Below are 9260 nucleotides of genomic sequence, written 5' to 3'. Positions count from 1 at the left end.
GCTGAAAAGATTTGGCATGGGCCCTCAGATCCTCAGTTATACAGCTGCACCATTGAGAGCATCTTGACTGGCTGCATCACTGCTTGGTACTGCAACTGTTTGGCATCCACAAGGCGCTACAGAGGGTAGTGCATATGGCCCCAGGCCTCTATAACAGTTAGTGCCAGAGGAAGGCCCTAAAAGCTGTTAAAGACTCCAGCCACTCAAGTCATAGACTGTTCTCTCTGCTACTGCCGATGCATCAAGTCTGGAACCAACAGGATCCTGAACAGCTTCTACCCCCAAGCTATATCGGGGCGGCAGGGTAGCCTAGGGGTTAGAGCGTTGGACTAGTAAGCGGAAGGTTGCAAGTTCAAACCCCCGAGCTGCCCCTGAACAGGCAGTTAACCCACTGTTCCTAGGCAGTCATTGAAAATAAGAATTTGTTCTTAACTGACTTGCCTAGATAAATAAAAGGTAATAAGACTGCTAAATAACATCTGAAATATTTGCATTGACCCTTTTTGTACTAATCTCTTTTGACTCATCACATAAGCTGCTGTTACTGTCTTCTATCTATCCCTTTGCCTAGTCACTTTATCCCTACCTATATGTACATACATATCTACCTCGTACCCCTGCACATCGTCTCGGTACTGGTGCCCTGTGTATATAGCCAAGTTATCGTTACTCATTGTGTATTTATTCCTTGTGTTATTCGTGTTGTTTTTTTAAATGTTCTATTTGATTTGTAAGCAATATTTTCACAATTGCATGCACTGACAGATCATTAGGATTTAGGATTTCATTAGGATCCCCGTTAGTTGCTGTCAAAGCAGCAGCTACTCTTTCTGGGGTCCACACAAAACATGACATAATGCAGAACAATAATAGACAAGAACAGCTGAAGGGCAGTGCTACAAGTAGCCATGGCTCTATACAATAATGTGTGTTACCTTAAATTAGTTTTGGACCTGGGGACTATGAAGTTGGCAACTGTCACTCTACTAACATATTTCACTCTTCACACATAGCAGCACTTGAACACTTCGTCACATACAAAAATACATAAATACTTTGTTGTGCACACACACACGTACACACACATACATGGTACACCATGGTAGCGGCAGGGTAGCCTAGTGGTTAGAGCGTTGGACTAGTAACCGAAAGGTTGCAAGTTCAAATCCCCGAGCTGACAAAGTACAAATCTGTCGTTCTGCCCCTGAACAGGCAGTTAACCCACTGTTCCTAGGCCGTCATTGAAAATAAGAATTTGTTCTTAACTGACTTGCCTAGTAAAAAAAAGCCATAGGAGGACAGCTCATTGTAATGGCTGGAATGGAATGGTATCAAACAACGTGCTTGCCTCCATTCCAGCCATAACAATGAGCCGTCCTCCTATAGCTCCTCCCACCAGCCGCCTCTGTGGTGTACACATACCGATCACACGGGCGCTCTGTTAAACACAAGGTGCTCTGAGGAGCAGTTGTCTTGTGTGTGGAGACCATTCCCTCGCTGCCTCCACAGCAGGGCCTTAGGGCGCGTCTTATTAATTCACGGGGACCACTGTCCCGTCCCCGCTGTTCCTCAAGCTGCTGCTAGCTTTACATAACTGTTCATCCTGTCTGCCAGCCCAGGCAGCTGGAGCCAGAGAGAGGATAAAGTGGCAGGCTGGCCCAGAGTGCTTCCCTCTGTCTCCTCTTTTCCTTCTCTATCGTCTCCTCAGTGAATCCTCACCAAGCAGAACCTGTCTGGTCTGGCTTCACACCAGCATAGAGAAAAGCAGGACCTGTCTGGTCTGGCTTCTGGTCTGGCCTCACACTAGCAAAGAGACAAGCAGAACCTGTCTGGTCTGGCTTCTGGTCTGGCTTCAAACCAGCACAGAGACAAGCAGAACCTGTCTGGTCTGGCCTCACACCAGCACAGAGACAAGCAGAACCTGTCTGGTCTGGCCTCACACCAGCACAGAGACAAGCAGAACCTGTCTGGTCTGGCTTCTGGTCTGGCTTCAAACCAGCACAGAGACAAGCAGAACCTGTCTGGTCTGGCTTCTGGTCTGGCTTCAAACCAGCAAAGAGACAAGCAGAACCTGTCTGGTCTGACTTCAAACCAGCACAGAGACAAGCAGGGCCCAGGCACCCTGGTGGAGAGACCAGCATGTGTCATGGAGGCCTCAGTGGGCAGAGCAGGTGTGTAGACGTAATGCAGAATAACACGGGAATAGTAAAAACATATAACCTATGCATGGACAGTGTTCAGCATGTAGGTGTATTTTGTTCTACATGGTCAAAACTACAAATATCAAGACCAAGACAAATTAAATGACTGATTGAATGTGTTTTATTGATTGGTTGATGAAAATTTGAAAAGGGAACCTCAAATAAGCTGCAGAAGTGAATGGTGCCCAACATGCAGTCATGGTAATGCTGTTGACCATGGTGCATTAATCATGGAGGGATTTACGAGGTTGACAGGGGCACACAGGAGGGGCATGGGGACATGGACAGAGACTAATTTGGTCAGTCATGTTAGGGGAGGATAGGCACGGCACAGCTGTGAAACTGGACCCTGAGCATTGGCTTAGAGCAGGGGTGTCAAACTCATTTAGCCCCGGAGGCCCCATTGGGTCTTCAACAAGGTCTGGAGGGCTGAACTGAAAATATGGTATATTTCCCCGCCGTCAAAATTAGCAACAAATTGTCCTCTATCAATCGTTTTTGTAATTTCCAATGCTCCCTGACTGTCCTAGCTTCATTTCTGTGATTATTAGTGACACAGTCAAGAAACTAGTTTAGATTTGGTTTTAGTCATTTTTTATTTATTTTTACTCAAACCATCTGTTTGACACACCTGACTTAGAGTCAGGGCACTGAGAGTACCCCCCCATACATACATGTACACATGCACACACAGACTTAAACCTGTCTAGTTGCTTCTCTGCTGTTCCTTTCAACAACAAAGGGTTTAGAGCAGGGGTTCCCAAACCTCTCCCCCATTTATTATTTTGAATTTAAGTATTCTCCCTCTAATTCTCTGTCCCTCCCCTCCTGGAGAACCTGAGCCTCAGGACTACCTGGCCTGATGACTCCTGGCTGTCCCCAGTAGACCTGCTCGTGCTGCTGCACCAGTTTCAACTGTTCTGCCTGCCGCTAAGGAACCCTGACTTGTTCACCGGACGTGCTACATTGTTCCGGACCTGCTGTTTTCGACCTCTAAATGCTTGGCTATGAAAAGCCAATTGACATTTACTCCTGAGGTACTGACCTGTTGCACCCTCTACAACCACTGATGTTTATTTGACCCTGCTGGTCATCCATGAACATTTGAACATCTTGAAGAACAATCTGGCCTTAAATGTCCATGTACTTAAATGGCCATCTTCCTGCCTTTTTAGGGAGTTTTCCCTAGCCACCGTGCTTCTACTTTTACATTGCTTGCTGTTTGGGGTTTTAGGCTGGGTTTCCGTATAGCACTTTGTGACATATCTTATGATGTAAAAAGGGCTTCATAAATAAATTTGATTGATTAATTGAGATGGCCTATATTAAATACACCACCAGCTTGATTTTGTTTAATTTGAGGGTCCTAGGAGACTGTTGTTTTGAAGCTAATTTCCCGAAATTCTACATAGTTTAACAAGTCTCATGAAAATTAATAATAATGGATAAGGAAAATAAAGTCTAGACCAGATTTCCCAACATACACTATATACACAAAAGTATGCGGACACCCTTTGTCCATTTCAGCCACACCTGTTGCTGACAGGTGTGTGAAATCGAGGACACAGCCATGCAATCTCTATAGACAAACATTGGCAGAAGAATGGCCTTACTGAAAAGCTCAGTGACTTTCAACGTGACACCGTCATAGGATGCCACCTTTCCGACAAGACAGTTCGTAAAATTTCTGCCCTTCTAGAGCTGCCCTGGTCAACTGTCAGTGCTGTTTTTGTGAACTGGAAACATCTAGGAGCTACAGCCGTGAAGTGGTAGGCCACACAAGCTCACAGAACGGGACCGTCGAGTGCTGAAGCGCTTAAAGCATAACAATTGTCTGTCACACTCACTACCGAGTTTCAAACTGCCTCTGGAAGCAATTTCAGCACAAGAACTGTTCGTCGGGAACTTCTTGAAATGGGTTTCCATGGCCGAGCATCCGCACACAAGCCTAAGGTCACCATGCGCAATGCCAAGCATCAGCTGGAGGGGTGTAAAGTTTGCCGCCATTGGACTCTGGAGCAGTGGAAACACGTACTCTGGAATGATGAATCACGCTTCACCATCTGGCAGTCCGAAGAACAGATCAGGGTTTGGCGGATGTCTGGAGAACACTACCTGCCCGAATGCATAGTACTGTAAAGTTTGGTGGAGGAGGAATAATGGTGTGGGGCTGTTTTTCATGGTCCATGCTAGGCCCCTTAGCTCCAGTGAAGGGAAATCTGTGCTTCCAACTTTGTGGCAACAGTTTGGGGACATTTATTGTTTCAGCATGACAATGCCCCGGTGCACAAAGCGAGGTCCATACAGTAATGGTTTGTCGAGATCGTTGTGGAAGAACTTGACTGGCCTGAACAGAGCTCTGACCTCAACCCTATCTAACACCTTTGGGATGAATTGGAACGCCTACTACAAGCCAGGCCTAATCATCCAACATCAGTGCCCAACCTCATTAATGCTCTTGCGGCTGAATGGAAGCAAGTCCCCGCAGCAATGTTCCAACATCTAGTGGAAAGCCTTCCCAGAAGAGTGGAGGCTGTTTATAGCAGCTCCATATTAATGCCCATGACATTGTATGAGATTACTTCCCAAGCAACGTCAAATTTCTTTGACTCCTTGCCTCTGGAAATTCATAGTTAAGCTTCATAATGACAAACCAAAGATATTCCCATGTGTATCAGAGTCGCATCTTCCTTGTACCACAGAGAATAGCAAGCTTGAAACATATTGCAGAGACACATTCCACTTTCCTCATTAAGAAATATGAACCTGGTCATTGAGTCATCACACATTTGGTTATTTATTACATTGCTATGACCAGGACCCCTCAGTAGCGTTGCAATAGAAAACCCCTGAGCACATCAATAAGTACTGAGCTTAGCTTCTCTTGCCTTCTACTTTGCATAATGGGAGGGATTAGTAGTGTTTGCGTCACACCCATCAACAATTTTGTTGTCACATGGGCTCTCTTTGATTTAATATCTGTCAGTAATTGCACTACTGATATGTAATAGATCTCAGACACAAGGCACCTGCAACATCTCATACTACTGCTGAACATCTCAAAATACTGTTATACACTGCTCAAAAAAATAAAGGGAACACTTAAACAACACAATGTAACTCCAAGTCAATCACACTTCTGTGAAATCAAACTGTCCACTTAGGAAGCAACACTGATTGACAATTCATTTCCACCTGTTGTCTATTCCATTTTCACAACAGCATGTGAAATTTTAGGCAATTAGCAAGACACCCCCAATAAAGGAGTGGTTCTGCAGGTGATAACCACAGACCACTTCTCAGTTCCTATGCTTCCTGGCTGATGTTTTGGTCACTTTTGAATGCTGGCGGTGCTTTCACTCTAGTGGTAGCATGAGACGGAGTCTACAACCCACACAAGTGGCTCAGGTAGTGCAGTTCATCCAGGATGGCACATCAATGCGAGCTGTGGCAAGAAGGTTTGCTGTGTCTGTCAGCGTAGTGTCCAGAGCATGGAGGCGCTACCAGGAGACAGGCCAGTACATCAGGAGACGTGGAGGAGGCCGTAGGAGGGCAACAACCCAGCAGCAGGACCGCTACCTCTGCCTTTGTGCAAGGAGGAGCAGGAGGAGCACTGCCAGAGCCCTGCAAAATGACCTCCAGCAGGCCACAAATGTGCATGTGTCTGCTCAAACGGTCAGAAACAGACTCCATGAGGGTGGTATGAGGGCCCGACGTCCACAGTTGGGGGTTGTGCTTACAGCCCAACACCGTGCAGGACGTTCGGCATTTGCCAGAGAACACCAAGATTGGCAAATTCACCACTGGCGCCCTGTGCTCTTCACAGATGAAAGCAGGTTCACACTGAGCACATGTGACAGACATGACAGAGTCTGGAGATGCCGTGGAGAACGTTCTGCTGCCTGCAACATCCTCCAGCATGACCGGTTTGGCGGTGGGTCAATCATGGTGTGGGGTGGCATTCTTTGGGGGGGGCCGCACAGCCCTCCATGTGCTCGCCAGAGGTAGCCTGACTGCCATTAGGTACCGAGATGAGATCCTCAGACCCCTTGTGAGACCATATGCTGGTGCGGTTGGCCCTGGGTTCCTCCTAATGCAAGACAATGCTAGACCTCATGTGGCTGGAGTGTGTCAGCAGTTCCTGCAAGAGGAAGGCATTGATGCTATGGACTGGCCCGCCCGTTCCCCAGAACTGAATCCAATTGAGCACATCGGGGACATCATGTCTCGCTCCATCCACCAACGCCACGTTGCACCACAGACTGTCCAGGAGTTGGCGGATGCTTTAGTCCAGGTCTGGGAGGAGATCCCTCAGGAGACCATCCGCCACCTCATCAGGAGCATGCCCAGGAGTTGTAGGGAGGTCATACAGGCACGTGGAGGCCAAACACACTACTGAGCCTCATTTTTACTTGTTTTAAGGACATTACATCCAAGTTGGATCAGCCTGTAGTGTGGTTTTCCACTTTAATTTTGAGTGTGACTCCAAATCCAGACCTCCATGGGTAGAGGAATTTGATTTCCATTGATCATTTTTGTGTGATTTTGTTGTCAACACATTCAACTATGTAAAGAAAAAAGTAGTTAATAAAACTATTTCATTCATTCAGATCTAGGATGTGTTATTTTAGTGTTCCCTTTATTTTTTTGAGCAGTGTATAAAACCACTGCCAATTTGCTTTTTGTATTATGTAAGGTTAATATTCCATACAAGACTGAATTTTGTAATGATCAACTTAATAATACTTTTGATAATACATACTGTGTAAGAGGTCTTGACAATCAACCTCTATCACTCTTACGGTCTTTAAATCTGCTTCAGCAAACTTTGGTTGTAGACAGTAGATGCTTTCAATTAAATCTTATGCTGTACTTCCAACCAAAGAAAAACACCTTATTCTTCTTCTGTGTGTGCATGTTTGTTATGACTATCACCCCATGGGGACACAGTATCTTTCTTTGGCAGGGCCCTGGCATGCTGCTAGAAATAGAAACGAAGGCATATATTATCTAGCACAGTTGGGAGATGTGTCCTGACAGAATGGTTGGCACAAAAGCAAAGTTGTGGCCAGCATGGATTTGTGAGTAAGGGACTTTCATCCTTTTGTGTGCCCAATTTTGTGTCCTTTTGTGTGTTGTCTGTTCACACTGCTATGCTTTATCTTGGCCAGGTCGCAGTTGTAAATGAGAACTTGTTCTCAACTAGCCTACCTGGTTAAATAAAGGTGAAAAAAAAATATATATATTTTTATATATATATATATATATATATATATATATATACACAGCAACAGCTCTGCTAGTGTGTGTTGGACTTTTTAGCATCGTCATTTTTTATTTGTTTAACTAGGCAAGTCAGTTAAGAACAAATTCTTATTTACAATGACGGCCTAGGAACAGTGGTTCAACTGCCTTGTTCAAGGGCAGAACGACAGATTTTTACCGTGGCAGCTCGGGGATTCGATCTAGCCGCCCCTAGTCATCTAGTGATGCATGCCAAAGCTCAGTATTACAGTTGTAGTTCTCACTATTCTCATCTGATAATAGAGACGAAAGAAGATGCCCCCCTCCCGAGCCTGTCTGTACAAAACCAATGATAACCGTTAAAGCCAAAAAGTGGTAACATTCGCCAACTAGGTTGTGTCAAGTTATAAAGACAGTGGAATGTTCTGTACTGGCATCCCTGATCAAACTGGATGGGAATATGAAGGATACTGTGAAGACGGACAAAGGAAAAGAGGGAGACTAGTAAAAAATATCAGCAAATATAAGATATAATTTCTGATAGAATCATCTTCACCAACATTTGGACCTTAACAATTCTTGATATTAAGAAAAGGTGTTTGTTAAAAAAAGTTTGTTAAATTCACCCAAAATAGGCCTGTTTACATCAGACTAACATTGTGCCACTTGTTCATTCCGTCTAGTCATTGAGCTGGGAGACACAGTGGCACTGTGCGGAAGACTTGTTTTAAACAATCTCCTCGTTAAAATGATTAAACCTTGTGTGAAATCACATTAAGCCTTGATTGACTATGAGCTTCAACAAAAACCTCTGCGAAGACCAATTGCTCTGAATCCAAGTGGAGTGTGTCACACAGTTCCAGTTTGTGGTTGATATTGTCAGGTATTGTTTATGAAATGCTCAATGAAGTGGCTTTCTCCTTTCTCCTCTTCCTGTTCTCCATCTCTCTCAAGGGACCACAACCATATTCCTATGCAAAATCATATTCATTTGACTGATTCAAGGACCAAGGAGGTGGGAATGCACAAACACACTACAGATGAATGAGAGGGAGCTCCAATGACTGTAGGGGAGAACTCCCATGAAAACCCACAACTAGTAATATAATATATGCCATTTAGCAGACGCTTTTAGACAAAGTCAGCAAAAAAAGAAACGTCCTCTCACTGTCAACTGAGTTTACCTTCAGCAAACTTAACATGTGTAAATATTTCTTTGAACATAAGATTCAACAACTGAAACAAAACTGAACAAGTTCCACAGATATGTGACAAACAGAAATTGAATAATGTGTCCCTGAACAAAGGGGGGGGTCAAAATCAAAAGTAACAGTCAGTATCTGGTGTGGCCACCAGCTGCATTAAGTACTGCAGTGCATCTCTTCCTCATGGACTGCACCAGATTTGCCAGTTCTTGCTGTGAGATGTTACCCCACTCTTCCACCAAGGCACCTGCAAGTTCCCGGACATTTCTGGGGGGAATGGCCCTAGCCCTCTGATCCAATAGGTCCCAGACGTGCTCAATGGGATTGAGATCCGGGCTCTTCACTGGTCATGGAAGAACACTGACATTCCTGTCTTGCAGGAAATCACACACAGAATGAGCAGTATTGCTGGTGCTGTCACGACTTCCGCCGAAGTCGGTTCCTCTCCTTGTTCGGGCGGCATTCGGAGGTCGACGTCACCGGTCTTCTAGCCATAGCTGATCCATCTTTCATTTTCCATTTGTTTTGTCTTGTTTTCCCACACACCTGGTTTACATTCCCTCATTACTTGTCGTGTATATAATCCTCTGTTCCCCCCCATGTCTGTGTG

Source organism: Oncorhynchus kisutch, linkage group LG18, assembly GCF_002021735.2.
Source record: "Oncorhynchus kisutch isolate 150728-3 linkage group LG18, Okis_V2, whole genome shotgun sequence".
NCBI classification, from domain to species: Eukaryota; Metazoa; Chordata; class Actinopteri; order Salmoniformes; family Salmonidae; genus Oncorhynchus; species Oncorhynchus kisutch.
Note: the sequence above shows the minus strand (reverse complement) of the source record.